Source organism: Corvus moneduloides, chromosome 12, assembly GCF_009650955.1.
Source record: "Corvus moneduloides isolate bCorMon1 chromosome 12, bCorMon1.pri, whole genome shotgun sequence".
Lineage (NCBI taxonomy): Eukaryota > Metazoa > Chordata > Aves > Passeriformes > Corvidae > Corvus > Corvus moneduloides.
In genome coordinates this window covers 15,340,590-15,366,654 of record NC_045487.1, presented here as the reverse complement: position 1 = coordinate 15,366,654, position 26,065 = coordinate 15,340,590, and the positions used below count along the sequence as shown (strand labels likewise).

At 39.6% G+C, this 26,065-nt stretch overlaps 2 long non-coding RNA genes across 2 annotated transcripts; both read right to left on the bottom strand.

The window, feature by feature from the left end:
* Positions 1-620: 620 nt before the first annotated feature.
* On the bottom strand, positions 621-7,220 carry LOC116450139. Its single transcript, XR_004242683.1, has 2 exons — positions 1,340-7,220; positions 621-853 (listed from the first exon to the last, which is right to left on the bottom strand). It is a non-coding gene; the product is annotated as an uncharacterized LOC116450139 (long non-coding RNA).
* An 11,197-nt stretch (positions 7,221-18,417) lies between these two features.
* Positions 18,418-24,428, bottom strand: LOC116450081. The gene is made up of 4 exons (XR_004242668.1): positions 24,301-24,428; positions 23,377-23,486; positions 19,511-19,645; positions 18,418-18,518 (listed from the first exon to the last, which is right to left on the bottom strand). It is a non-coding gene; the product is annotated as an uncharacterized LOC116450081 (long non-coding RNA).
* Between the last annotated feature and the right edge of the window lie 1,637 nt (positions 24,429-26,065).

Genomic DNA, 26,065 nt, shown 5'->3' with positions numbered 1-26,065 from the left:
AAAAAATCTGCCTACTTAGTGCCCAACTAGCCAACTTTCCCATCAAAGACAGGGTTAGGGTTAGGGTGTATATATATATATATACATGTAGCTGGGTGCCTAAGAGCTTACTATTGCATAAACCAGTGTAATTTAAAGCTATGATGCCAGCACCTTATTTCTAAGGGATTTCAGGAGTGTGAATGTGTGCTAGAGAGTGGGTCAGAAAGAGAGAGTCAATAATTCATAGTATACTTCTACAGGATACTCCTTAGAGGATCTCTAAAGTGCATCACTGACATTTATTAACAGATCCTTAGAAGACTCTCCTTGAAAGGCACAGAGACAGTATTATTGTGCCATTTTATAGAGAGAAAACCTGAGGTAGGAATTCAAAGATATGTACTATCTCACCGAGACATTAAATGAACAAGCCAAGATGGAATCCAAGCATTTTTCACTCCCAAGGTAAAATTGTACTGGAGTGCACTTCTGTGCAAGATTTCACTTATGACCAGCAGGAACCAGCAGCAAAGGTGTAGCTCAGGTCACGTGCAGTGGGTGCAGTCACACACCTGAGTGTGACCAAGGTTATCTCCACAGAAAACACCATTACCACAAAGCAGAGATCAGGGTCTACATGAAATTAATCAGACATTTTTATTTTGTAGGTTTGGCACAGGATGGGTAACATCTTCCTTCCGCAGAAAAATAAACAAGGGAACATCCTGGGTGACCAGTCCAAGAAAAGCCTGAAAAGGTTGCTGAGCTTGATGCCACGGATTTTCAGGGTTGCAGTTCTGGGCTTTGGAGGTGGTGCTGCCCCATTCATCCTTGGTGATGGTGATAAATCCCAGAAGCAATTCATCTTCCCCTAGAAAAACCACTGCATTATATTTATACTTTTCCTTTGTAATTCTTTTTCTTTCCATGGACATAGAGAAGCAACTGTCTACCTTGAGTCAGAGCAGCATATATTTTAAACTATTAAAAATCCTTGCAATCAAGAAACAGAAAGGGGGAAAAGAAGGAAAGTAGGAAGAAGCCTGTGCAGTACAGTAAGAAGGATGGCTGGCAGTATATGGACATTCCTCTCAAAGGAATGTTAGAACACACACTTTGGCATCTAAAATCTTCCACAACTCTTAGCCACTGATACCCTATAAAGCTGACAAGGGGCCACTGCCACCAAAGCTGTGCCAGCTCCCACCCCACTTCCCTCCAGACAAGCAAATTGCCCATCACCAGCCTGGCAGGAGAGACATGCAGGTGGACCACAGCAGCCACCCAGCTGGAAATGATGTTGTTACCCAGGACTCAGGACACAATTAAACCACAATATTTAAGCACTGCTGCTCACCTTTGAAGAGAAAGAGCCACAATCCTGCCGTGCCTGGACATGGAGTTAGTCCCATGCGGCAATGTGGCACTGAAAATCAAAGTTTGATTAAGCTTTTTTAGTATTTTCATTATTAAATAAAGCATATAGTGGCTTCAGATATGGCCAGACTTGGTCCCAGCAGTTTCTGCCTGATGATGGTGGGCAGCAAGGAGTTTTTTACACTCACAAAACACTTGTTGGATCTTTGAATAATCCAAGACTATGCAGTAGGGCAAGACATTCCTGCAGTTCATCTTCACAAAACATGATGTCACTTATGTACAGACTCTTAATCCTATTCCTCCTCCAATTTTCCTTTCAAATATGTGTTTTGTACGGAGTTATCCATCAGACAGCACATTGTCAATGAGATGTGTCATTGCTGTGTGTGTACTCCGATAAAATGAACCTAATGCATATGTAAATCTGCCTTCTCAGGAAAAGTGTGCTGAAACACATTTGACTTGAAATCTCAATGCAGAAAGATTTAAGAAGGGTAGAAATGAAAACTCCCCAATTGCAAGAGTGAAGCTGCAGCCCTTGAGATCCAGAGCCGCAGTCCAAGGAGGGACCCACGACAGCAGGGAAGCACTGCCAGAACCATGCACTGCCAGAACCACGCACTGCACCGGCCCCAGCTCCTGGGGGCCCTGCCCCTCATCCAGAGGCTGCAGGGAAGGAGCAGGTCCTTGTCCCAGCGCACTGTGGGTGCCAGGAGTGCCCGGGGCAGCAGCCAGGTAACCTTGTAGAGCACTGGGCAGCCGCGCTAATGGAATCACACAGCGCTCGCTGCTCTCAGGGTATTGCTGCAGCCTCGGCAAAGTGAGCGCAGAGACCTCCACGAAAAACAACTAAATAAATCCTCAGCCTGCTAACACGGACCTACCTAATTGTTGGGGTGCTTTTCATATTTATTTATTTATTTATTTATTTATTTATTTATTTTTAAAGGCAGCTCTTTGGAATGGGCTCTTGAAAGTAACCATTTAAACTAATTTGTGCTAGAAACAATTTAAGGAAAGGATTTAAAGATATCGTCAGGCAAATTGCTTTGTTGACAACAGATATTAAGTGCAGTTTATCCTGGCTGCAATTAGGCACCATTTCCCCTGTTTTATGATCATAACATGTTTTCTTTATTATTAAGGAGTTTACAAAGCACTGCAATGTTAATAGGTACCTGCTGAAAAGAGTAAAAATAGGCATTAAGGACATTAACGGAAAGTTCATCAGAAACTGCAAAAATGGATACATCTTACAACTAACTAACTCTTACTCAATATATATAACTGATTTAAAAACAAGCCAGTAAAGTTATTAGTGATGCACAAGGACATAAGTATATGGATCTTGCCATCCATATTTGCAGAATTTGCAGGAAGAAATATAAGGATCCATAAGGTGGAAGGAAATTTCCTTGTTATACCAACATGCACCTAATGTTCTAAAAACCAGTTTTTCTTAGTTTTGAACCCAAACTCCAAGTTTATATATGCCATATCTTAACTGTTACAGACTACATACACACAGAAAGGTTTTCTGCTTTGTAACAGCACCAGTGGATAGCTCTGTGGAAACCTGCTGCCTTTGAGAGCAGGGGGGAGTGTGCTTTCCAGAAGAAAAGTAAAAACCAAAGCTGTTCTTGTAAAGTATTTTTATGAGAGAATGACTGTCTCTTTGGTTGGAAAGTAGAAAATATAAACAAAAGACCTTTGTGATCTGAAAATATGGTAGTTTTTAAACTGCACCTTTTAAAAGAATATCTCAAACCCTGAAAACTTGCTGCTGGATTTTGCTGTTTAAAGTAACAAGGTGCATCCTTCTTTACAGCAAGTAATATACTGAATCACTCATGCCACACATCTCTCAGAGGATGTTGTGCCTGAGTTCAGTGAAATGCTTTGTTTTGGTTTCTAAGTGCTTTCTTGTTTATTTGAAATGGCAGTATTTACATCTCATAGCTTATTAACTCTAATCACCCAGTTCAGTAATTAAAAAAAGGCAGAGTTGTCTACTGACATTGATCACAATACAAAAAGCTGTAGTACAAAGAGTCTAATGAAATATTTTTGTAAATTGAAAAAGAGGATAATTATGAGAACAGGAAAAAACACCCTAACTGCACAACTTCTTTTAACGGCATCAATATGACATCGCTCAACTGAGGTAGTGAAGCAAAGCTGGGAGATTGTGAAGTTTGATAGGACAATGACAAATATATTTATGCTTTTGCAGCTTTCAGGTGATTTTGAGGGGTGATACCTGAGATTTAAAAAAAAAAAAAAAAGTAGAATTTAATTCTCACTTTTTTATATAAAGAGTTGGGAAAGAAAAGGCAAATGAGCCACTTGCTGAAAATGGAGCAGGTGACGCTGAAATCCACCTGCAGGTAAAGGTGACTTTTCTTCATTCAAAGGAACTTCTCATTTTATTGATAACCATCTGTTGAACATTTAATTTTATGAGATTATTTTCAAAGCAGAAAGTCTCTATATTATGACTTTTCCTCTACAAATAGTATTGTTGATGTTTCAAAGACACTATATTTGATAACTAACACTTAATGCTTACTGCCCTTTGCAAAGTATTCTGGACAGAAGGTTAGAAACTGACATTTCCAGTTGAAAATAATGCATTGTCAAACAAGAAAACTGCAGGCTATAATTTTTAACACATGTATCTATTATTTTAAACATGAAGCATTGCATCAATTTGACATTAATTTATATAATAGGGACAGAAAAGGATAATGCAATTTTCAGGGGCTATCTACATTTAATTAACTAGCACCAGTCGCCTGTAACAAAAGAAAACTCTGCTGCAAAAAATAAAGCCTGTTTGTATACCTTCTATCATGCATTATTGAAGCACACAATGTCATTATATGAAATAATAAGTGCTTAAATAGAGACAGCAACTAATAAATGCAGACACAAAACTTTCATAAAAGTTTGTAAATACAGTATTGTATGGAAATTCTGATGCATATTAGCTCTCATATGCACTGTAAAATGTTTTATTATGAAAAAAAGTGGGTAAGATACTTATCTTTTAAATTGGAGTTTAATATTTTATTAGTGCCAGGCACATAATTCTCATCAAATGGCAGGAAACTCTTTTTTGTACAGATATAAATGTCTAGAGTTTAATATTTCAAAGATAAGTACCTACTACTGCATCTATCACACTGCAGCTTAATGGAATTTACTTTTTCTTAAATATTTATACTGTATGTGTGTTTGGTTGTCAAATGATTGTATAACTACTGAGAAAGAGCTGATAAGTTGGGCAACAATCTTGCAAATTATTATTTTTCAAATTTGAAATGTTTAAAATCTTGAATACAGTAAAGAATACAGGATTTGAGAATTTTAAAACATGCAATTTTCTTGGAAAAATAGTATTCTGTAATTGAAAACCAAACAAAAAAAGTTCTTCCAAGTGAACCCTCCATGGCAGAAATCGTCTGACCCAAACAAATTACATTTGAAGAAAAACAGAATGACATTAGCAAGAAATATTTCCTGAGAATCCAAAATACACACTAGTGAGCAAATTAAACTGAGACCAGTCTTTGATATTTCCAGTGTAATGTACAGAGAGCATCATTCAGGTTCTGCAATACCGCAAACTATTTCATCAGTTCTGAGAAATGCTTTCTGATCCATGCTGATACAATTACCTAGCCTTTATTGGCAATTTAGACCTGCTTTTAGGGACATTTTAGAGCAAATGATGTTTTCTTGATATTTTAAAAAAGCAGCACTATTTGCTATACCTTTGGGATAAGGTAGAAATGGAGTTAGAGGCTCATTAAATATCTGATTGGTACAATGTGGTTTTTGCTACTGTGGACTAAACTACCAAAAATGAAGATATGTTCCTGGAGGTTCTGCTCCCCCTTACAATCAAATGGTATTTTTATTTGGAATATTTCTATAAAATATCAGCTGGCATTTGCTACTACTGTACCACTTAGAAGAGCCTTAAAATCTGCCTAATAATTGAAAGATATTGAAACTTGCCTAATAAATTTTTAATATGAGCATGTGTGAAGGGCGCACCATATCTTTCTTTGTTCCTATAAAAACCTGATGTCCAGACTATGACCAAGTGAGCCTGAATTCCTTTTGATGTTTCTGTAAGTAAAAAAAAAGTGAAGCAGTTACAGAGATGAAAAAAGTAAAATGAGATACTCTTAAATGTTCTTTACAGAGGGATCTAACTGAAATGACATCTGAAACTAGACATCAGTCTCCTGAATGACACAAAGCCCAAAAGCTCCTATCAGTTTGTCTTGCAACTGGTATAGCTTTAACTTAGAGTCTTAAAGACAGCTGCAGTAGCCTTAAATTTTAGACTTTAATTCAAACCCTGCTTTCATTAGCAGTGGCAAAGCTGTTAAATTAGGTCCTCTTGTCCTCATTGCTTTCAATAGCAGATACAGTCAAAAGTGGACTCAAAAGTTGTATCAGTTAATGTTTCTGTGATATTTTCAACTGTTTGCAATTCCTCCCTGCTTTCAGAAAATTCACGAGTGTTTCTGAGTTCTCTATATTACACAGCTATTTTTATGCCATATTGGTCTGAGTAAATAAGACGCAGGAAAGTGTGATAAATCAGGAACATACCATTGTAATAAATAAAAGCTGATAATTTAAAACCCTTTTAGATAGAAGTGAGATGCCTCATGAGAATACTGGTGTGGTAAATAAAATCTGCTAATTTAAATCTTCTAAAATAATGCTTCCTGCTGTTAGCATCCAACACACAACATAGTGAGAGAGTTATTAAGCAGCCCTGCGGAGGGTGGGATCACATCCTTGTCAGCATCACAGGGATAAAACTTTTGTACTGCACGTTCCTCCAAGGAGAGGAGCAAACTGACAATGCTGACGTAGCTGTGTTAGCAGTTTGGGATAAATCAACATACAAACAATTTGATTCAGAAGTCATAGGTATTTGTAGACCCAGGAATGTTACAGATGCGTGACTCAAATCAGTTTGGAGCAAGGTGAGTTGCGCTGTGGATTAGTTTTAAACCAAAGCATGTTTTGTTGTTTCAGACGGGCAGCGAAATTATCTGACATTTGCCTATTCTGAATCAGACACTCAGCCACCAGATTAAGAAAGGTTTTAAAGTCCCAGTTCCAGAAACCAGTGAGACATCTCATTGCCAGAACACCTTTTTTCACCCCTTCACTGCCCAGTGAAGTTTTTCTAGATGTGAAACAACAAGCAGCTGGAAAGCCTAATGCAGTTTGCATCACTGAGGGGGAAAAAGGAAAAAAGATAAAAAACAAACTAACAAACATAACCCCTCCTACCAGAAGTGCAACCCTGCTCCATTTCTGGGGAGGTCCAGGGGGTGGCTCAGCCCAGGACGTGCTCCCCTGCCCTGTGCAGTGAGAAGCAAAAAAAGCCCTCCAACCTCCCCTCCTCCCCAAAAGGCAAAGCTGAATCAACAGTTGCACATCCTGCCTTTGGCCCTATCCTTTCCCTTTAGAAAATGTCTGTTGCCATCACAGCTGTAAACAACCAGTACCCAACATTTTGCTCTTCCACAGCCTCTGCCTGTACCCCCCTACTCTGCCTGCGGGGTGTGATAAGGGCTCCATGGACATGCCCTGCTAATTTCACTGGCACAGGGTTCATATTCTGAAGCCACAGACTGGCTACTGTGTGAGAGAAATTTGGGTAGAATTAAAGCCTTCTTCTCAAGGGCCTGTAGCTCATTGCTGCCTCACAGCTCATTGTTTACCCTTGTAAAAACAGAGTCCAATGTATGGGTACTGCCCTGGCTGCCCGATCAAGCATAGAGATATCCATAAGGAAGCAAGTGTGCAAGGTTTACAAACGTGTTAGGTGAGAACTAGAGGTTTGTTTTTGTTGTTTTTTATTTTGTTTATTTTTTAAAATACTTTAAAACTGAAATAAAAAGCATGGGCTGCCAAGAACAGACAAATGTAACCTACTGGGTATGAGCTTGGCACCAGTCTCATCCAACAGCTTGGAGGTCTCCAAGATCCAGGACCTTCCTTCTACCTGAAAAGCTTGGTACGAGGTATTACTTTTCAAGTCTGAATTTTTACAATTAGCAAGTATTTTCTCCTTAAAAAAAGAAACAATAATAACAACCAATGGACTTCTCAGATACCCTTTACCCATGCTACTAGGAGCACAATTACACATGCTGGTTTTAAAAATGCCAGCAGATATCTGGGAAAAACAGGGGTGGCTCGCCATTCTGGTTATCCTGCAGAGAGAGCTCAGAATTTGGTAGCAAATGACAGACTATTCTGGGGAGAAACTGATCCTACAACTGCACATGACTAAAAAGACCCAAATCTGCACAGTCTTGAGAGGAGAGAGGTAGAGAACCAGACCCTGGTGCAGCAGGTCCTGGGGCTGACAGGGGGGATTGCAATGACTCCCAGCACAGCAAGTCACCAGGACCTGCTGCAGAGTTATAGTCACCACTGAGCTGGAGGAAGTTTTCCAGAGGCCACATGGAAAGAGCAATGAGCTGGAAAGCCCAGTACAAGATGCTCAGTCTTCCTGTCACCAGAGAGACCTGGTTTTTCCCCAATGCTTTTAAGCAAAGGACATTCAGAGATGTGACCAAGATCACAGGGAGTAACAGTGCCGGCCCTGAAGAGCACAGATATTATCTCATGTGCTGGGCTACAGAAGGGACAGCAGGACTTGGCAGCCCTGTCTGTGAGTGCCAGGGCACTCCTTCCTCTGAGGACCATAAATAGTCACTGGATCTGAGGATCACACAGTCCCATCAGCATCTCTGCAGGTCAGGGCATTGTTGCTCTAGCTAAGCAGCCAGCCTGCCTCTCTGAGCAGATATTTGCCCACTGCCACAGCAAAGCTTGACACAATTTGGAGACAAAACCAACAGAATAATTGTTTCAATGCCATACGACAACTGTATTAACATGAGCAAATTATTTTGGTAGGGATTCAATTTCATAAATGTGGCTTCAAATGCTGTTCCATAAAAACTATAATGTTTTTTTTCTTTCTCACCAAAACGAATAAAAACTTTATGATAGGTTCAGCACAGTACTTTAAGTATTTGTTTTGTTAATTTCTTAAAACAAATTGGATTCCCAGTAAATACAAAACTTGGACAGCTGCATTAAACAAGCAGTGGGGAAGCAATCTCATAATGATTATCATGCAGAAGCACACTACAGAAGAATTCCCAGAATTTCATCCAAACTGTTATTTGCTCTATTATAAACCTTCTATAAAACCCAATATAAAAATTCCTGAAGGAAGAGAAAGCATTTTTAAATATTTGCAAATACCCTCCAATGATGATTATAGAAATTTGTGGAGGATGAGATGTTAACGGATGACAACCGAGTTTGGAGATAGGGTCTTTCTCCCTGTGTTACTGCACTGAGAGGGAATCAGAGCACTTGTAACCATTTTCCCTCCAGCTGAAAGTTTGTGAATCCAGACAACCTAGATTTTGACCCTGAACCCTTCAGGGCAGGCTTGCCCCAGGTTCCCACAGGAGCTGACCCCACACACAGCAGATCTGGGGGTCTCTATCCCAAGGTGGGTCTCATTCACTCAATGAGCCTCTGGGGCTTCAGCCATCAACAGGAACTGGGGTGGAAAGTACTATTCTTGTCGTTTCAAGGAATCTGAGCAGGTGGGACTAATGAATCTGAATAAAAGCCTCAGCTGGCTGGGATTTTGCATAAGGGTATTTGTGCATTTCTCTGTCTGAATTTCTTTATCTATGGCTGGAGGGCAGGAGGAGGCAGGGCTGGCTGACACTCACCTGATGCTCTCACCATGTGTACAGGAGCTGATGCACAGACCTGCACTGCCACAACAGCACCACATCTGTTCACCTGTTGTCTCTTACCTTTTGCACAGAATTTGTCTTTCAGAAACAAAATAGCTGTGCACAGCAATTTTCATAATGCTTCACGGGGACTCGTAAGCTTTCTGCAGTGATATATGAACTCACTCCCCTTGGTGCTGCCAGGAGGGGGGCCAGCGAGGAAACACCCCATACAACCCATTGGGTTAGAACATACTCAACTCTAATTATCATTTATCTAACCTTGAAAAAAAAATCCTGTTGTAAAGCAGAATATTATTGAAAAAAATTAAAAATAAAATCTGTCATCCCATGGGGCAGCCCTTTGAGGATTTAAGAACGAAGGCAAGCTCCCAGGAAGCAGGGGTTTGGGATCTTTCCAAACAAAAGGGATTCGGCCAAAAAAATTGAGATCTCTCTTCTGTGAGTAACTAATTAGACTTTGACAAGTCTTACAGCCATTATCATCCCTCCACAGGCCTCTGCAGGACATGCTGGCATGTGGAACATTATTTTGGTGAGTTCCACAGTCCCTGGGAAGGAAGGGAAGCATCCGTTTGTGTGCCTTGAGCAGTGCAAAGCCAATGCTAATGAAGCCACCTCCCAGAAGAGCTGCTTGGCATGGGTGCAACACCACAGTGACATTTTCTTTGGCCAGAGATTCCAACTGGGATAGCACAATGATTTTTGCACCTTGTTGCTTTAAGTTTTTGCTCTCACTCTTCTGGTTACACCAGTCCTATTTTGCCCTGACCCTGGGACTGAAGACAACCAATTCATCTCTCTGTGTCACTTTTGCTGTCCCCCATGGTCACTTCCAAATGGAGCCCTGTAAGCTCTTGGGAAAGAAGCAGTGTCCAGCTGTCACAGACCCTCACCTGTGCAGGGGCTGAACAGGGACTCCTCAAGCTGTCCATGGCCTCACAATCCCAGTACTTCTGTCAACCTTGGAGCATCCAGCTGACACTGGAAGATGCAATTTTCAATCCACTCACTGATTCAATGCAGATGATCTTCTGAGGAGGTTGTTTGTAGAGCTCGTACCCTTCCCTTGAGGATTTAGGAGCAAAACCCACCACATGGATATGATATTTGATCACAGACAGCAGCAGAAGTAACTGTCCATAGGATGTGGAGTCCTGTAAGAACCCTACTATGCTCATGTGCAGACCCTATAGAACATAATCCTAAACTTGTGTATATTCATATGTAGAAGAGAAAAAAATAAATCTCATTTCTATCAGCATAGTAAAATGTGTTCTACTTTACACAGAGAATGCCACACCTACTGATGAGTTTCCACATTTCTCAACCTAGGAAAGCAGAGCAGATATTTCTGTGGGGAAAAATCAGCCCACTAAAGGGGATATCTTGTACTCCACTGTCTGCTGCCAGGGATGAAGAAGAAGGGCAAGGCCTGCTCAATGACCACAGGGTAAATCCAGGGCAAGCAATAAATCCAACATTCAGTTGCAAGCAGTATATTAATTTACCCACAGGTTAGAAGTGTCTACTGCTGTTTCATTAAATAATAATTCCTGTAAATTTGGGAGCATAACTGTAATCAACCCTAAGGGCATGGTGTTCCTATTGTCACTGTCTCTAAACCACCATACTTATTTCCATATGGTACAAGGTATTTTTAATATTCTCACACAACCTTGCTTTCTTACAAATTCATATCAAAAGTTCAGGAGACTGTGCTCTCTCCCAGATGTGGGTTTGTGCCCACAAACCTACAACAAGGCAGAAGATCCCTGTGGTGCTCCAAGCAGAGTCATGTGCTGGGGCTGCTCTCCTCCACAGCTTCAGGAGATCAGCTGCAAGCTGGGAAAACACACATTTTTGGAAAGACTAAAGCCCCTGAAGAGTGTTACCAGGAATAGAGGCACTTAAAAAACACCTGGCAGTTCTGCAGTTCTTTTAATGTTGGGCCTCATTCATGGTTGGGCTTTATGTTCAAGCTGATGAAACTTTCTTTATTTTAGCAAAGTTACACTACAATAAAATGAAAATACCAGACATATTAATCCAATCCATAACTTGGTACTTCTTGAAGAGTAATAAAATTTACCCTGACACTGCTTTTTTTTTTTTTACTGTAAGAATGCCTTAAAATACCAGTGTGTATTTTTCACCCCTGGATCCCTAAGTACCACCTGGCTGCTATATTTCTATTTTTAAGACAGTAAATGCTGCTGAACCAAACTGTCCGTACTGTTCTGTAACCCACTGTACTGACTCAATTGTCAAGACTAACCAAATGAATAAACAAATAATAATGACTTTGACTTTAGTGACACCTGCTCATATTTATTATTTCAAATGATATTTGATGTGTTACTTTATAACTATGGATTTATACATTTTATTAAAAAATTGCAAAAATTTAAAAGGAAATTCAGCAGAGATGGTGCATTTTTCCCCTGAGTAAAATGTCTCCAGCCTTGGTAGTGGTAAAGGGAAAATGGTGTGAAGAAGCATAAGAAATGAAAATGAAATGGGGAAATTTAATTTGATTCCTTCTCTCAATGCCTTCCCTCTCCCAATGCAGTGTACTTACTGTTTGGGGATATATTAGCCGTCAGTGAAAACTGGTCTTGTATTGGAAATGGAAACAAAGGAAACTTACCACTAATGTTAAGTTACAATGATTTAAATCTCTAAAATATACTGAAATTGCAAAAAAAATTATTTTGCATGATTTATCAGAATTATGTGTCTGGCAGCCGAAAGACTAAAATAGATGAATACTCCATGAGGCACCGGTTTTCTGAGGAAGTGCAGTGCAGGATTGCTGTGCTGGTGTCTCCATCTAGAATGCTTTCTTTCTGTGGACTCATAGGCACCTAGTATTTTAAATTCCTTGCACTGCACCAGGGTTATGGTACTATGTTACAAAGTTATTCAGAAACCTGATTGGCCATGTTCCTGCAATACATTTTCCTAACCCCAAGATAAAGATCCATGCATCTCTTTACCCTTTAAACAAAAAAGCTATTGTAATAGCATGTAGTGTGATGCATGGCATGAATACCAAAACATGTACATGCACTGCTAAACTGTTTAAGTATGGAAGAAGTAGTGTCTAATAGCATCAGGAAATTGAAATTTAAAAATTTTTCTCACTCACTTATTTGATGAGAACTGGGCTGCTGACAGGTGAAGCAGAAAGTCATTTTTCAAGTTAAATGCCAAGTGGTTATATAGCATAATATTCAGTCAAAATTAACCACCTCACTGCTGCATTGACATACAGCATATTTAATGGCAACAGTTTCTGCCAAGAAAACTATAGACCCTGGGGAGTTCTAAGAAATGGAAAGAAAATCTTAATAATACTTCAGTTACTTGCTAGAAACAAAGAGCGATAGTGTGCCCTAATTCATGGCAGAGAGAACAAAACATAACTATTTGTCAAAATTAGAAATATAATTTTTTTAGTCTCTTCCAGGTGCAGATTGCATGTTTTAAGTCAACAGATGTGCCTACCTAATTTAGGAGCCAGTTTGGACCCACAACATGATTCAGGGACAGAAGAAAAGCTTTTTGGTGCATTTCAAAAAGTTCTTTGCAGAATGTCAGTCTCAGAGTCATCATCCTGCACAATGACATCTTTAAGCTTTTGGGACTCTCACCATCATTTCTGAGGACTTCACACAGATCAGCTTCAAGGTATGTATCCAAAGTGCAAACCTTTCTCCAGTGAGAGATTTGTTTCCATCTTTGACATTTAATCTACATTTAATCTGGATTAAATTTTTTAAGTACAAATTAAGAGTAAATTATATTCTGCATTCTGAATGCCTTTTGAAGTTGTGGTAGTTGAGTGGATAACACAGCTAGCCCTCAACGTGGGAACAGACAGTCTGGTTGCACTCTGAACTGGGGGGTATTTTTCATGTCTTTGTTTTTCAAAACATAGTAACTATTCCTTGCATGCAAAAATCTTCTTACTGGGATAGGCTACAAGGAGCTTCTCTTTATGCCAAAAAAACCCCTGACCCACATAAAGGAAATTTTATTGCTCAAATAATCAAAGCACTTAAAAATTAAATTCAGAGAGAAAGGAAGCATAAGTGGACAGTAAATAGAATTTTTAAATGAGAATAAACCCCTATGAGTAATAGAAAAACAGGGGAAATGGCAGGCAGTGGCACACTAAAAAAAGGTATTATCCTCTTCTGCTAGCCTTTTCTCATAATAATTTACACTATGGGTGGTAAAGTTAAAAAGGAGCAGAGCAGAAGAGAACACCAGGGAAATGAGATTTGGTGGGATTTCCAGTTTTACAGCATTTAAATTGTATTTGGATTTTCTTCCCCAATATGCAGAGGGGCCAGGCAGGGACCCCAGCATGTCCACCCAGCATCACCACCAATTTGGAAGGAAGCTGGAGGGTGACCCCCTTGGACAGACCCCCCATGATGATTCCTGGAGAGCTGGTCAGTGGGATCCGTGGGAAGGGATGGGGAGAGCACACAGGGTTTGGGTGTTGTAAGAAACACCTTCCTTCTAACAGAGGAATAACCAGGCTCATGGCAGCTGGGCTGCCAGGAGGCCCAGGGAGCAATGGGAATATCTTGAGGATAAGCAAAGCAGGAAAAATCAGAGATCTAACCCAAAGAAAGTCCTCTAAAACAAAGGCAGAGCCAAACTCTTAAGGCCAAAGATCTGCCTGTCCCTTCTCATCAGTAAAGTCAGGCTTCATAAATGAGTATATTGTGACGGGAAATTATTGAAGAGAAAAGCGTAGATGGCTTTTTGTATATATCAAAATTCTTTCTTTCGCCTTGACAGGATCAAGCAAATAATTCCTCAAAAAGTCACAGAGCTATTCAACAGGTGAACAGCTGCCAAGACAATTTGAAAACTCCACATTATGGTCCATCATGTAACTCATGTTTGCTCAGTAAATATTATTCTCTTGGGACATCTCATGCAGAGAAACAGATGCCAGTTGATGACCCAACCTTTTCCTGGTCTTTCACTATTGTTTATGTGAAAGAAATACAGGTAGATATTTATAAATAGAAATTCCTCAAATCTCACCAAAGTGATGTTTCCTTATGTTCTGCTCCTCTTCTGTAATATATCTGAGGTTTTGCTGGTTGAACCCCAGGGAGGGGAGGTGGGGGGAAGAAAGATTGTAGTTAACATATATGAAACTATCTTGAGGATTTATGGTGTATGAGAAAAGTAAAAACCACAGATTTGTATAATTTTTACTAGAAAAAGATGTATTGAGCTGGCAGCAGCACTAAGATGAAGGGAAATCATGAAATTCTTCATAGTATTATATGAAAATTGTCAAAGTGTTGGGATGCCCTAATCATCCATGAGCCAGCTGAAAATAAAGTGTATTTATACTGGAATTTTTCAGCATCTTTGGACAGTAGCTTAGCTTTCTTGTAAGCTGTAATATTCCACAAAATACTGTTTATTTGATCTTGTCATAGAATACAGTAATAAAAGAACTGTAAACGTATCTTATTTATCAGCATGTCTGCACGTTTGGGTTATCACAGGAGACATGGGTTGTTTTTCCTTGAAGGAACTGAAATGCCTGGTGGTTACTTTAGATGAAAACAGAAACAACAAAAAGCACTACAGAGATATTTCTTTTGGTTGTTGAATGTGATGTTTCTTTCCAATTATATCTTATACACAGTTATTAGAATATGGTTTAAGGGGTTTTGTGACAAAAAGAGAATACATCTGAAATGCACACCATTATTAGCAATACCCAGTAATGTTCTGCTGCATGTTAGAATTTATGTAATAAAAATGTTAAACAGCCAGTGATTGGATTTGTTTACAGGATCTAAAGAGGGGAATTGGGAAGAACTCATGAATAACTTGCCTTGGAGGAGTCCTTTCTAACTGGGTACAGATGGATTGGACCTGGAAGAAGAGACTGATGCAAAGTGACTGTAAAACATTATTCACTTACATTATTACTTGGAGTATACTGACTATCACGAGGAGGTTTCTTCATGGTCAATCAGTCGTGCCCTGGTATTAAAATATTTTTAACATGACTCATGAAACCTGCTCTTGCAGAAAATGTGGAAAAAAAGGAAAGAAAGCATGGGAAAAAAAACCCCCAAACCTCCCACAATAATCCCTCCCCAGATAGCCAGCATGGAGCCAAATTACCCACCAGAAGGCAGTGGCTGCAGGACCCCACAATGAACACCAGGCAGGAGTGCTCCCAGCCCTGGCCACCCTGGCCCCATGTGTCCCAGGGCTTACTCTGGTGCACCAAGCAGAAACCCTTCCCTGGAAGTCAGTTTTGCTGGAGGCACCTCCCATTTTGAAGGCATCTCCCTCAGGAAGACGAACTAGGAGTGCCCACTGCTCCCTCTTTCAGTCCTCCCTCTGACCATCTATTCTCCTTCCCTGGTATTTTACCCATCAGATAGATCTAATTATGGTCCTAAAACTTAAAGGCACCACCTGGACATTAGTGATCCTGACTTATATAGTTATTTTCCCTGCTGTATTTGTAAGCACGAGCCCTCAGGATTTTCATGTCATTGCTATTTCAGTTAAGCAGCTCAAAGTAATTTCCCTGGAACTGATATTAAATTCTATGGCATGAATACCTCCGTGTGTGGATATAAGGATTTGTATACATATTAAGAATTTTTGCAGAACAATTAGCACTTATTAAAATCAATTATCTCTTATAATTGAATGAGAAAACTCTAGAGATTAAATAACGGGGGAGAAAAAGTCTAAAATGGTGAAAACCAGAGGAAAGTGCGTTATTTAATGGCAATGCCTTGCTCCAGAGGAAATAATGACCAAGTTTATCCTCCCAGAAAGAAGGGATCAAACTCTTGGGTGTGCAACAGAATTTAGTAGTAAGTTCTAAAAATCATATTCATTCAGCAATATTTAATGCCTTAATTTACTTCCAATGTACTTTTAGACAGTGAAATCTGTATTTTAAGATTTGACAAGAACCAAAAATGAACAGAATTTTCTAGTGGCAGAAGTGTAAAAACTGGCAAGATGAATTAGCACAATTACAGAGTGTATGGTATGTCTCAAAATAAATTTGCAATTACAATTTTATTAATTCAGCATATGCATCTGGTTTGTGTTACCTGACTAGCGATAGAGAGGTTGATGTTAATATCTAATAATTTACTTATTTATTCTTTGAAATGTTTTTGTCTGTTAAGATAGTTATTTCCCAGTGCTAATTATATCATTATCTATAAATAATTTAAATCAAAGCAAGCTTAACAGTACATAAATGTTATACAGCTAGGCCTTCAGTAAAGCTTTATTTTTTCTAAGGCTAAAGATATGGAAGTAGTAAGTTACTCTCAAGAATTCACAAATGTCAATGCCAAAGCTGAATATACAATTTTACCTGTGTCCCTCATGCTGTCATACATCAGTGATGTACCAGTATATTGATTTATACGATTATTACTGCCGGTTTAATAGGTTGCTTTAAAGATATAAAGTACTTTTATATCAATCACTTCTTCAAAAATAAGACTTTCTGAGCTGGAGGTCTCGTGCTGACCTTTCAAAAGAGTGAGGATTAGCCACAAGGAGCTTGGTCAAGAAAACTCCATGCTATTGTTTTCTTCTTCTTTTTTTTTTTTTTTAAACTATATCCTAAATAAGCAAATCACCAGCAAAAAATCTACTGATTAGCTTCTCTCCTCCTTCCTCCACCGTGAAAATATACTGATTAGCTCCACCACACATCCCACTCCAAATAATGCTGCTGCCAGTTTTGATATAAGACTTGCACTTCATTAACATGCAAGACATGTTCTTGGCTTTTTTAAAATTATCATACCTGGGTTATGAAAAATAACTTTTAAAATAATATGCAAAATAAGCTTTTTAACATAAAATTTTCACACCTGCATTCATGAAAATATAAAGTATAAAAGAACCAAAATTAAAAAAAAAATCAAAACAAGCGAAGAATAAAAAAAAAAAAAAAAAAAAGACAAAAGAGAAAAGAAAACCGCACAACCCCTCAAAACCCAAGCAAATGCTACGGCAAAAATGGGCTTGTCTTCTCCCTGGAAAGTACTTCCATGTTGTTCTGGCTTATGCTTAAATGAAAAGAACAGGTCAGGGATAACACAAAGTAATTTAAAGGACTTACACTGCAATACATGGGATTGCCCACAGCAACACCTTGCAATCACCCAGTTCGTATTTTAGGTCCTGACATAAGAGTTCATAGTATTTTACAATTCTATGTTCCATGTCAGTGGCTGACTGTGGAGTTGAATATCAGTCCTATTTAAATCTGCAAGAAAATAGCTGCAGGTGACATAACCTTTCATGTAGTACCACTGTGTACATATACAAATAATTGAGGCTCTTGACCCTGTCTACGCACATACAACTGTAAGTACAAACTTGACATTTTGATACTGCTTGTAGCCTTTCCCGTTGTTATTTTCTGTTTCAATAATCCATTGCAGGTAGAAAAATGAAAGAAGGAAGCATGAATGATTAATGCTGTCAAGGTAAAATAATGTATTTAGAAAAATCTATAAATCTGTTATTTGTGGCATTTTAAAACTCAACACGACACTCTTCGGTGCCATTCAGCCTCTTTTACAGCAGATAAATGTAAACGTTTTGCAGAAACAATGGCAGCACAACCCTTTGAACACTGGTTTTGGCACCAAAAGTTAAAGGGATCGGTTGTAAACTTCTGTGTATAAATGAATATTAAACAGAGATGAATATTCATACAGTATTATTAATATTTAATGTATATGTATGATGAAAAGTGAATGTGAATAAACTGCTGCTCCTATACAAGCTTCTTGCCTTTATCTTCCTGACTGTGTCCACGCATGGATTACGGCCTTATCTCTGGTACTTTTTCCAGTTTGCAATTGTAAAGTGAGTGTTTGGAACAGACTATATTTATATTTCTGAAATATTTAGTGCACCTACCTTGCAGTCAGACAGGACAGCCTTCTTAGCCATTAGATATATTTTAGATATATATGTTCATATAAATATAAAAATATTTTGGTCTATATTTAGTAGTTGACATTAAACATTGAATCAACAATGGGACAGCTGAAGACCTGATGACTGATTTTAGATAGTTTGAATTTTCCTTGGACTATTTTTATCTTTAAAAAAAAAGTGATGGAAGAATAAGTACCACATTTGCCCTCCTTTCTGGGACCAACCTTGCATACAGCCTGGTGCTTTTTTCAGCAAGAATAAAGGTCCATCTCTCCTGAAGCCACTGCAGTCCAGGAGCTGGGCGTGCTCACAATCCCAAGTTACAGTTCCCTGTGGATATCCCAAACATGAGATAAATTATCAATACCACTTGAAATTGAAAGAGATCTTTGCAGAACAGTGCAGATGTTAAATTATATCAGCCCCCCACCAATCTGCACTTTTGCTGTTTTCTTTCACCTCTGAAATGACAGCCAGGCAATCAAGGCAAACGTTAGAGTATAAACAAAATATTCTCTTCTAAAGTAGTGAGGGGCCTTTCATGCTAACAAGATGTTTTCTCACTATGAAGACAAGAGCGTACAACAAAGCCACAGCTATCTGCTAAAATGTCTTGGAGATGTTACATTTGTTAGGTGCTCCAGCAAGTCATTTAAAATTAAAGTTAATTAAATTAATGTGATATTAGCTGAATTGTTTCACTTGATAAATCTGGAAAGCCCAAACTGCGCAGCTCAGGTTTCAGGAGACAAGTGTATTAGCAATGCATGCAAATGATCAGAGTTTGCAGATTCAAAAAATAATTAAAGCAGATCTATATAGCTTGCAGCAAATTTCACCTGAAGTCACAGCAGCTGAAGGGCTTTAAAATGATGCTTATTGCTAGATATTCATGCTGCCCTTGAAGTGTAATTTCAGTTTTAAGAGAAAAGTGTCCATACTTCCTGTTACATTCTGACCCATTTTGCATACATTATTTTAATCCCCACTGTGCTCCTTTGCAGTCAATTAGGACTGTTAGACCCCACCCATACAAAGCCCTTCCCACCTACTATTTGTCACTTTGTAAGATAAGCAGCTTTGAAATTGTTTCCCTACTTAAATGTCTGAAGAAATTATCATCCTTAATTCACGAAGAAATTGGAATGTTACCTAAGTCATGCCAGGTGACAATTGAAAGAAACAAATAGCTTTGAAAATCAAAATAAAATTATTTTACATGCAAAATAAATACATATTGCTGCTGGAAGAAATTATTTTCCTATATAGGAAAAGCTTATATCATGAACTTTTAAATTTCTCTTTCAGAAAAAAAGACTTACTTTTATTTCTGTGATTTTCTCTGCCTTCAGTTTGAAGAGCTGTGTTGCACAGGACAGGTTGCTCCCCATACTGCTGTTACTGTGTGCAGCTGCTATTTAACTTCTCAGGCCAGAAAGTGAAACTCAGAATAATAACTGTCACATATAAGGATAAAAAGCAACATAGGCAAAATTTTTGAATTAAGTTTGCAGTCATAGTTGATTGGAATGCACCTGAACTACAGAAACTTGCTTAAAGATGCTCACTTCATGCAGCCAATGGGGTTTAATAACTTAAAATTAACTAAACTCTTGTAGTATAAAATATAATGGCTCTGTCAGAATCGAAGAGCAGAATGCTAATTTAGGATTTTAAATAATAATTCTGAATAAATGGAAATGTCATTAAAAGGTAGTGGAGTTTTTTTAATTTTAAGTTCATAAAGGGACACCTTGAATTAATACAAGCCATTAAAAATACTCCTAGAGCGAGCAAAGACTTACAAATGTCAAAACCCTGAGTGAGCCAGAAAGAATTTAGCTCACACTTGAAATATTCTGGGTCATAGACATGAACGTGTTCATATTGAAAATACTGTAAAACTCATATGTATGTTTTGCAAATCATAGAGTTCACAGGGAAGCATCCATATTTCTGTGGGCAGTATTTTCTGACAGGCCCCTCCTGGAAATCCACCTCTTGGCACATCAGTGCTTGCCATCATTTCCAGCCATTGGCCACCCTTTGTTCTCTGCACTCGCACTTTCAATATCTACATGAAACTCGTAAGGAGCTCATTCCCTTCCTCACCAGCATCAGTGAACACAGGAACGAGCCCAAGTTTTGGCCAAACCTTTTCCAGTAGTGAGCAGCATGGGTGGCTGGTCCCAAGGGAACATGCTCTGGGAAATGCAGTGTCCCCTGCCAGCTCCTGCAGGTCATGGGAAGCCAGTCCTAAGGGTTCTGAATAAAACATGTAACTGAGTTTGCTACAGCTGTAGACAAACTCTTTTCCTAATATTCAGACTAAAATAAAAAGGAAATAAAATGCCAAAAGTGCCAGCTCAGCAGGGCTGAGCAGTTCCAGCAGCAGAGGTTACCTCACAGCCCTGCTGGCTAGGTTCTGATTAAAGTTCCTGCTCTGAATTGGGTGACACAGTAAGACACTCTGAAAACGGGACTCCTGCTTTGGCAGCAGCACCCAGGACAGCCTTACTTGTGTTCTAGCAAGTCTGGGTTAGAGTTTCAGTCAATATCAAGACTTAAAAACTGAAAAAACTAGACAGAAGTTCAAGATAAATGGATGGTAGAAGCAAGACAGACCACTCAAAACACTGATTTTGCACTGCATCTTCTTTCTTTGGAAGTGTAAAACATTGTCATACCACAGTGATGCTCCCACCAAATATCTGCTGTTGCTTGACCAGAGCCTTTTCACCAGCGCAGCTCTATCGGCCTCTCCCTAATGCACCACCAGGGCTGGGAAAGTGGCCATGAATTATAAACCAGAAGAGGTTATCTTTTAATTGCATAAAGAAGCAAAAAATTCCATTTCATACAGAAATACACACACCTTACATGCAAAATAACTCACTCCCCAAGTGGGAAAACTTCTGAAGCTAATTTCTTGTGACTTTGCATGTCATAATGAGACTTCCTGGCCTAATGAAGTGTGAGCTCCTGCCTGTGCTGTTGGGAGACCTCTCTCACATGTGGATGCTCTGAAGCTGGTCCCTCAGTGGGAACATTCATTTGGATTTCCCTCTCTTACCACCCGCTTGCCTTCACATGGCCTTTGGGAACTTGCTGCTTCTGAGACTTCCCCTCCCCTGTCAGAGATGGAATTGTCATCACAAGCATCGGCATCATCTGGATCAAGGTTTACATTCAGCTACTGGAGCCCAGGACGGCCACGAGTACCTTGCATAAAACATTGCTGAGAATCAAGCTATTATGTCCACTCTATTCCAGTTCTGGCTCTTCCCACAGAACCCCTCTCAGGTCTTCACAATCCCTGTTCTCACAGTTCAGGCTGTGGGAACACTGACCTGACAATATGCAAATACTTTTTACAATGTTAGCATATGTCAGCATAAATGCTCATGTACACCACAGATTGCTCTCCCCACAATCAGCTTCTCTGGCAAGAGCTAATGAGCCTCCGCAGGTTATGTGGTGACAGAGGCTTTTGGAGCAAAAACCTGGAGGACATGAAGAGGACTTCCTGCAATACTGAAGTTTTCCTCTTAAAGCTGAAAGGAAGGGCTTCTTTACTAACTGAGAGGAAAACCTCAGCTTGTGCCACATCCACATCTGAATCCCATTTGTTCCAAAGAAGGAATAGTATTCAGGATTTATGTACAGTAGTGCATTTCAAGTGAAAGTTCAAGCCCACTGTACTGCACAGCATGCATGGATTCTGCTGGACTGAAAGACAGCAGGAAACAAATGCACCCATCTGGCCACATAAATCAATCACTGAAAACTGAAGATACACCCACAGAAGGGAAAAAATGATTAATAGATCTGTGATGTGTAAATTTTTATTTAACTCTAAAATCAGACTAGAAATTGCTTTTTGAAGAACACCATGTCAAGGACATAAGGACTTTGCAATAGTGAGAATCTTCTAAACCTGTCAGAAGAGACAGGATAGATTAAAAGCACACGGTGAATCTGGAAGAAGCAGTGGGAAGGGAGGCCTTGGCCATGGTTTTGCCATTTTCACCTGCACGCAGTGGATGTGCCAGCTGGTGCTGGACATCATGGCATTAGGGAGAACAGCCCTGCCTGTGAGACACTCCAGCAGTTTGGTTGAGTGATTCCTGGGGACTAAGCCTCATATTGCTTTTGCTCTATATCCAGTTCTCTCAGTCGGTTCAAATCTTCACCACTGTGTTGACGGTGTTGCAGAAGCTGAAGCACCAGAGGCTCTGCTGGCAGCTGAGGATACAGATGTGGGGTGTATCCAGTGCAGGCAGGAAAGCCCCCAAAGATAGGAGAGAGAACAGAGCTCAACATCTCAGTTCAGCACTTTTCTCCCCCTGATCTCACGCTGTTTTTCTGGCAAAGGGTCATATCTTGAGTACATCCTGCTGAAAGAATACATCTAAGTTGATGGCTTGGAGGAGACACTTCTGGATCTGGCCACAATCTCCCTGCCCACACTGTCTGACTCGGGAGGTTTCTGCCCCTTAGGTCTACTGACTCGTCTTAAAAAAAATGTTATACTAGATCTATTCCCAGGCACATTTTGTCATTAAAAATGCAGTGTTTTGGCTGACTTTGGCTCACAGCTCAAGTATTAGCTCCTCAGAAACCACCTACCTCAGAGACAAGCTGGGCACTCATTAGTCACTTGCTAAACGTAGCCCTGTGAAACAGCAATACACAGCTTTTTGGGGTGTAAATCTAAAACTTTGGACAACATTCTTGTCTCACAAATGGACTTTTTCCTGCCAATATGCTGACACCTTCTCAAGCATCTTCATGTGTCATTTGGGAAGGAACACAACCACACACCAGAACACGGATGTGACTGAATTCTTTTACATCATTAACAAGTTTTGTCATTCCATGGGAGTGGTAATTGCCTCCACAACATTTAGGGACCAGAAACGGCCATCTTAATCTGAACCAGCCTGTCTTGGCAATGGCAAGGCCTTGAAAACACAGTCTTTTCAAATTGGCTGACACAAAGCTCACCCCTATCTCTATCAGCATTGCAATAAATAAATGATTACAGTCAAACTACTGCCACTATTGTTATTAGCAGCCTGCAAGTGAAAGTTGAATCAGAAGAACACCGAAGAATGAAAAAAACTTTTAATGCTCATCTCTATTTCAAGTCAGACTAATTCCAGTGGAGAACATGTGATGTACTCACCAGCACATCTTCAACCTTGGTTCCTGTCACGGTGGGCACCCAATTTGCAATCACCATCACATCTTTTATTTGTTTTTTTTGTCTTCCTTTATTCACTGACTTCTGCAAACCTTTGGGAGGAGAAATGAAGACTACTATAGCAGCTTTTAAATTGACTCTTATATTAAGAATGTTATGTTTTTTATATCTGCTCTGAAAGGGTAATATGAAACTTATGAAATATTTACTAAGTGTGATGCATAAACAACAAATCACCTCTTTTCCATTAAGTATTTTTTGTGAAAGATATTTTTAATAAAATACTGCAGCTTGCAATTTAATTACAATGAGTAATTAAAACTTAGAGGATAATCATTTTTGGCAAAAAGTCAGTTTTTGTTAAAATTTTAAGATAGAAAAAAGATGCATATTACGACCATAATACTGTTAGTAATTAAGATAAATGCATCAATTATTAAAGATGCAAACATGTCAAGCAAGCATAACTAATTATTTGAGCATGTTAACAGTTGTTTAATGTTAACAAGCAGTGAATTATTAAAGACCCCATGTGTCACATTTTGGACTGCATAAAATATAATGTTCTGGAAGGGTTTATGATTTTCAGGTTTTGCTTAGATCTTTCCAGTCAGATAAGCAATAAATTTAAGATAACTCGCATTTAAACTGTATTTCTAAAATAATTAGCTGTAATTGTGTAATGAAACGTTGTATTTCTCACTTTATGAAGACTTCCAAATTCAGTTAACATGACCAAAATGTATCAATAGGTGCTCTATGCTGTAAATACGTGATTTCTGTACATGAGTGTGCAATTTCTTCATTAAAAAGAGAGATGGTATTTGAGAAGCTTAAACTGTCAGAGCAACAACTATACTGAGATGAAAGAGTGCATTTTATGTGAACTAATGCTCGTATTGGTACCTGGCTTTGTATTTCAGTGGCTGAATACCCTCCAAAGGAAATATCCACTTCCTTCCAAAGGAAAGATCCCCTTCAGCCAGCTCCTGGTAGCTGTGCTAAGGCAGCTGCTCTCCCATCTCCAAATACCTGTTAGTATTAGTATTAGTGGTACCACAACATCTGACACAAGAACAAAACCCATCAGAATGGTTTAGAGTTGAACAAACCATCACTCTAAATACTGAGACTCAGTTTGTCCTGGTGGTGGATTTGGTGGCTGGAGCTTCTTTTTTGGCAAAGACAAAATTAGGCTTATTTCCCTGGACTTCCTTCTGGTAGACTGAAGATTAAAATCTTTTTGTCTAAGCATTAGCTGTAAAACCTTGAATTCCGGTGAGTCCCAAAGGATTTATTGCAAATCAGAGAGGAGCCAACACATGGTCAATGACTGAAATTTTGGATATTTACTGCAATAGCTTTGCAGTGCTACCTAATTGCATTTACAGACAGACAGACAGACAGACAGCTGTCTCTCCAGCTCAGGCATCTTGGGGCAGATGTGCCCAGAGCCCAGCATACCCCTGAGCCAAGGCTGAGCCCCAAAGGTGGCAGCCCCATGGCTTGGCCCTGCTCACACGCTCCACGGCTGCTTCAGCCTCAGAGGTTTCTCCCCTTGCACTGCCATAGCAATCTGGAGTAACTCTGACTCCGTTAGTAACAGCAGCTGCTGATCCAGATTATTTCAACAGCACCGGGGAGAAACCACATCAGCCTTTAACGTGGCACATGAAGGGGAAGGTGACCTGTGTGCCTTGCTGAACTGCAGTCAGGGTGGCTGCTCATGGTCTTGGGAGACCCAACCTTTGCTGCCAACAAAACATGGCACCGGGTGGCCCTCTTGTCAAAACAGGTGACCAGCATCACCTTGGAGATTACTGGTTTCAATTCCTGTCAGGGGGAAGAGAGGCCCAGAAGCACCAAGGAAGCATTTGTTTGTTTTTAGCAACAAATTAATCTGAATTAATGTTTTCAAAGCTCTTTGACATCTTTAGATGAAAGTGGATACACACATAGATTAGGCAGTTAATTGGGTGGCCGGAGGGTATGCAAACAGTGCAGACCCACACAACATTTAGCTCTTTGCACTGATGTTTAAAATCTCTCCTGCCCTACAATTAGGCAGACATTTCATCAACCCAAGGGGAGGACAGGTCTCACCTCCAAAAACTTTGTTGCGAAATTCCCCTATAGCGCTGAAGAAGAGCTCACACTCAGCCAAGCTGTCAGGCCATCCTTCAGCACGGTGCCCATCCCAGGGGTCTGATGTGCAGGGCACAGAGCACAGTGAAGTTTCTTTATCATGGTCTGTTTTCTAATGAAACTAACCTGATGTATTCCCCTCTTGCAAGAATATTTTAAAGGTGACTGCCGTAAAATGTAATTGGAGTTTTTAAACCCAACTCATTGCAAAAGCACAGAGGTCAAAGCTGGAAAGATGCTGATAACAAAACTCCAGGAAGTTAGGAGAATGGCTCTTCAGGCCCAGGACAATGGTGGGATTTCAGGTGCTGGAGGACAAGCATGTCTTTTGTAGATAATTTACTGCTCTCAAGAATACACAAAGGAAGTTTGGGTACCCTACTGGTCTTCTTTTTAGTTTATCTTATTTAGTATTTTCCCCCCAATTTTTCTTCCTGTTTCTAGGTGACCTCCCTCCTGTGACAAGGTCTCCCCATTACGACAGTGAGCTCTGATGATAATGTAGGTAACATTCAGACTGAGACCA